The sequence below is a fragment of the Phyllobates terribilis genome, unplaced genomic scaffold (assembly GCF_046119375.1).
Source record: "Phyllobates terribilis strain yellow unplaced genomic scaffold, ASM4611937v1 Scaffold_11__3_contigs__length_659146591, whole genome shotgun sequence".
NCBI classification, from domain to species: Eukaryota; Metazoa; Chordata; class Amphibia; order Anura; family Dendrobatidae; genus Phyllobates; species Phyllobates terribilis.
In genome coordinates, this window is record NW_027362771.1 from 611339862 (window position 1) to 611345641 (window position 5780).

A 5780-nucleotide genomic window follows, 5' to 3' on the forward strand; every position below is an offset into this window, starting at 1 on the left:
TTTGGCTTTTCTTTAACTTTTGACTTACTTCCAAAATCCTTTCTTACTGCTTTTGGTCTCTCTTGCAAGTCTAAATTCATTACTGGCTTTAGCACTTCTAAAGCTAGCCCAGCTTTCCCTGCAGACAGCATTATATTCTTCTTTAGAAATGAACACTTCTTTCAATTTGATATTCATTTCTTTGTTAGTTTTTAGCAAGCTTTTAAGTTCAGTATTCCGCCATCTTGGTCTCCATAAATGCTTTCCATTCTTCCTTCTTTTCGGGATTGTTACTGATTGTGCAGTGAGAATTTAATTTAGCAAAGTCTCCCATCCTTCCTGGACATTTCTTTCCTTTAGAACATCCTACCTTTCCTTTCTTTTTACTGATTACTTTAAAATCTGCCTTTCCACATGTCCAATCTTAAAATCTCAGTTTTCGCAGGTTTTCCACCTTTTGCAGTTCAACATTATAGAATAGCATGATCGCTGCCTCCTAAGTTCTCAATCCCCTTTATTCCTCAACCGTTTCCTAATTTTTGGTAAAAATTAGATCCAAATAAATAATGGCAGCGTTGGAATTTGAACCCACACCTCCAGAGAAACTGGAGCCTTAATCCAGCGCCTTAGACGGCTCGGCCACGCTACCTCATACAGATGTTCAAACTTATTTAAATCAGAAATTTGCTAATAATATAAGTGGCCGAAAACAGTTTATATCTAATTAGACAAAAATACAAATGTTATTATGCATGAGCAACGTAGTTATCAGGGATTTGTTTGTACATTGACTCTGGGGCACCATTTTACAGAACATATGACTTGTATCCAGATATTTAACTAATCTTTCCTCTGTTGGCTCATCCGCTAATTTTTAGATATCACTGAATTAGGTGGTATAGATTACTTGCTATGATCTCCCATATACAGGACACTCAAACATGAAGGATTCCTACACCTCTGCCTGTACATAACAGATCATGAGAAGCAGCAGCAAGGAAGACATTATACAGCAGTGCAGAGCAGTGTAGCTATGAATCCATCATTAGGGTGACTTACTGGAAAGCAGCAGAAGCAGCATGGCTCTGTTTATATTTGCTAATCACTCTGCTCATCCTGTATTGATAACCCTAAAAAGGCAGCAGGGATATGAGCTAGCAATTAGACTTCTTTTGATCAAGATTGATTTTGGCAAATTTTGAGAATGGTTGATCATTGATTGAACTGACATGGATGTAACATAGATGGTAAATTATGTAATTAATTCTGATGCCTAAAGCCAACATGACCACTCCTATGCAGTATTCATACGTATGACTTGCTCACATGTTCCTTTTCTTCTACAGCACAGTGAAGATCACTTGATGTTACATTTGCTTTCTAAGAGAACACAGAAGCAAAACAGGAATTTAAAAGTTCAGTCTTCTCAACATCGTTATTGACCACTTTACCCTTTTCATACTTTAAAAATCCTATAGCATCTTTGGCTTTTCTATAACTTTTGACTTATTTCCAAAATCCTTTCTTATTGCTTTTGGTCTCTCTTGCAAGCCTCAATTCATTACTGGCTTTATCTCTTCTAACGCTAGCCCAGCTTTCCCTGCAGACAACATTATATTCTTCTTTAGATATGAACCCTTCTTTCCATTTGATATTCATTTCTTTGTTCCTTTTTAGCAAGCTTTTAAGTTCAGTATTCAGCCATCCTCGTCTCCATAAATGCTTTCCATTCTTCCTTCTTTTAGGGATTGTTACTGATTGTGCAGTGAGAATTTAATTTAGCAAAATCTCCCATCCTTCCTGGACATTTCTTTCCTTTAGAACATCCTACCTTTCCTTCCTTTTTACTGACTACATTAAAAACTGCCTTTCTACAGTCCAATCTTAAAATCTCAGTTTTCGCAGGTTTTCCTCCTTTTGTAGTTCAAAATTATAGGATTGCATGATTGCTGCCTCCTAAGTTCTCAATCCCCTTTACTTCCTCAACCGTTTCCTAATTTTTGGTCAAAATTAGATCCAAATAAATAACAGCAGCGGTGGGATTTGAACCCACACCTCCAGAGAGACTGGAGCCTAAATCCAGCGCCTTAGACTGCTCGGCCACGCTACCTCACATGTAGTCTCAATCTTATTTAAATCAGAAATTTGCTAATGATATAAATTGCAGAAAACATTGTATATCTAATTATACAAAAATACAAATGTTATTATGCATGAGCAACGTAGTTATCAGGAATTTGTTTGTACATTGACTCTGGGGCACCATTTTACAAAACATATGACTTGTATCCAGATATTTAACTAATCTTTCCTCTGTTGGCTCATCCGCTAATTTTTAGATATCACTGAATTAGGTGGTATAGATGACTTGCTATGATCTCCCATATACAGGACACTCAAACATGAAGGATTCCTACACCCCTGCTGTACGTAACAGATTATCAGAAGCAGCAGCAAGGAAGACATTATACAGCAGTGCAGAGCAGTGTAGCTATGAATCCTTCACTAGGGTGACTTACTGGAAAGCAGCAGAAGCAGCATGGCTCTGTTTATGTCTGCTAATCACTCTGCTCATCCTGTATTGATAACCCTAAAAAGGCAGAAGGGAAATGAGCTAGCATTTAGACTTTTTTGACCAAGATTGATTTTGGCAAATTTTGAGAATGGTTGATCATTGATTGAACTGACATGGATGTAACATAGATGGTAATTAATTCTGATGCCTAAAGCCAACATGACCACTCATATGCAGTATTCATACATATGACTTGTTCACATGTTCCTTTTCTTCTACAGCACAGTGAAGATCACTTGATGTTAGATTTGCTTTCTTAGAGAACACAGAAGCCGAATAGTAATTTAAAAGTTCAGTCTTCTCAACATCGTTATTGACCACTTTACCCTTTTCATCTTTTAAAAATCCTATAGCATCTTTGGCTTTTCTTTAACTTTTGACTCACTTCCAAAATCCTTTCTTATTGCTTTTGGTCTCTCTTGCAAGCTTCACTTCATTACTGGCTTTAGCTCTTCTAACGCTAGCCCAGCTTTCCCTGCAGACAGCATTATATTCTTCTTTAGATATGAACCCTTCTTTCCATTTGATATTCATTTCTTTGTTCCTTTTTAGCAAGCTTTTAAGTTCAGTATTCAGCCATCCTGGTCTCCATAAATGCTTTCCTTTCTTCCTTCTTTTCGAGATTGTTACTGATTGTGCAGTGAGAATTTAATTTAGCAAAATCTCCCATCCTTCCTGGACATTTCTATCCTTTAGAACATCCTGCCTTTCCTTCCTTTTTACTGAGTCCATTAAAAACTGCCTTTCTACTGTCCAATCTTAAAATCTCAGTTTTCGCAGGTTTTCCTCCTTTTGTAGTTCAAAATTGTAGGATGGCATGATCGATGCCTCCTAATTTCTCAATACCCTTTACTTCCTCAACTGTTTTCTAATTTTTGGTAAAAATTAGATCCAAATAAATAATGGCAGTGCTGGGATTTGAACCCACGCCTACAAAGAGACTGAAGCCTACATCCAGTGCCTTAGACTGCTCGGCCACGCTACCTCTTACAGATGTTTAATGTTATTTATATCAGAAGTTTGCTTTTGATGTAAGTGTCAGAAAATATTTTATATCCAATAAGACAAAATGACAAATGTTTTTATGCAACAGCAACGTAATTATGATGGATTTATTTGTACATTGTCTCTGGGGCACCATTTTACAAAACATATGACTTGTATCCACATATTTAACTAATCTTTCCTCTGTTGGCTCATCCGCTAATTTTTAGATATCACTGAATTAGGTGGTATAGATTACTTGCTATGATCTCCCTTATACAGGACACTCAAACATGAAGGATTCCTACACCCCTGCCAGTACGTGACAGATAATCAGAAGCAGCAGCAAGGAAGACATTATACAGCAGTGCAGAGCAATGTAGCTGTTACAACTCTCTTGTTAGGTTTTTTTTAGTTTGCTGGTCACATGACCATTTTTGCCTATTTAATCCGGCTCCGCCCTCTTGGCATTGCTGGACTTCATTGTATTTACTACTGTTGAGCTAGCTTGGTGCTCTTTTGCCGTTCTCTGTTAGTTTTGCTAGGTCTTCTGACCTCTATGCTTTTTGTTGTTTGTTTGTCTTTGACTGCTACTATTTCTGCTAGAGGGTGTCCAACCTATCCCAGTCCCTAGTTCTTGTAGGGATCCCTCCCTCACATCTATAGGTCTTCGTACAGACTTGCCGAGGACTTTAGCGGGTCTGATCGCAGGATCAGGTTCCCCGTTACATCGTAGGGATCTATTTTAGTTCTATTGTGGGGACAGATCTCCTGTCTTTCCTTAGTCTCTGTAGCAGATCATAACAGTAAGTCCAGCCATAAAATAAAAAAAATAAATAATTTTCTCTAAGGAAAGACCTCCAGTTTTCCATCATGGTCTCGGTGCAAGATTTGGCTCAACGCTTGCAGGGACTCTCTCTGGAGGTGGCCAAGCTCCAACAACACGTGAGTAGCTGTTCTGGAGCGCATTTTGTGGAACCAAAGGTACCTCTGCCTGATCTATTTTTTGGTAAACAACAAGATTTTTTTTCTTTTAAAAATGCTTGTCTATTATATTTTCGTTTGAGACCCGGATCCTCTGGTGATGAATCACAGCGCATAGGGTTCATAATGTCACTTTTGCTCAAAGATCCTCAGGGATGGGCCTTCTCTCTTCAACCTAGTGATCCATGCTTTAGATCAGTGGATAGTTTTTTTTCTGCTTTGGGTTTGTTGTACGATGATCCTGATCTTGTCTCATCTGCTGAGTCTGAATTAAGACGTTTGAGGCAGGGATCAGGTAATGTGGAAAAATATTGTTCTCACTTCCGTCAGTGGTCTGCCCAGGTGGGGTGGAACGATTCAGCTTTGAAAAGCTTATTTCTTGCAGGGCTAGGTGAAAGGGTTAAGGATTTACTGATTGCTTATCCCAGACCTGGAAACTTGCAGGAGGCAATGCAATTAGCTATACGGGTGGACAGGAGACTGCGTGCAAGGGTTAATGAGAGCAAATCCTCTGCTATGTCAGCTCCGAGTCCTGAGAGGGTCTGTGCTGACAATGGAGAGCCGATGGAGATTGGGGCGATGGCACCCCGCTCTCAGGAAAAAGACCGCAGGCTTTCTGAAGGCTTGTGCTTCTATTGCGGAAATTCTGGTCATTTTATTAAGAGCTGTGTGCTTCGCATGAAGAAAGAAAAAAAAAATGGTCAGTCATGCACGTATTGCCTGTTTAAATTCTACGGGTGTATTCCTATCTGCCACTACTGCTGCTCAGGATGAATTAATTGAATTTCGGGTATTTGTGGATTGTGGTTCTACTCTGAATGTGATTGATGGGGGATTCTTGGAAAAACTTAGATTAGAACCTAAAACTTTGTCATCCCCTATTGCTGTGGTTTCTGTCGATGGCTCTCCCTTGAAGAGTGTTACTCACAAGGTCTGTGAATTTACCCTCACTATTAATGGTATTCATTAAGAGAATTTGGATTTGGTGGTATTGGATAATTTGCCTTCTCCAGTAATATTGGGGTTACCCTGGTTAAAATTGCACAATCCTGTACTGGATTGGTCTACCAATGAAATTAAGTCCTGGACCCCTAAGTGTTATGACAAGTGTTGTAACGGGCGCATTGCTGCTGTGGATAGAGGGGAATTGCCTGTACCTATTCAGGATTTTTGGAGAGTTTTTTCTGAGGAGGAGTCACAGGTTTTGCCTCCCCATAGAGACTATTATTGTACCATTGAATTTGTCCCTGGAGCGACT

General features: G+C 39.1%; 1 non-coding gene across 1 annotated transcript; it reads right to left on the reverse strand.

Moving 5' to 3' along the window:
- Positions 1–2007: 2007 nt before the first annotated feature.
- TRNAL-UAG (transfer RNA leucine (anticodon UAG)) lies at positions 2008–2089 on the reverse strand. The gene has a single exon. It is a non-coding gene; the product is annotated as a tRNA-Leu (tRNA).
- Between the last annotated feature and the right edge of the window lie 3691 nt (positions 2090–5780).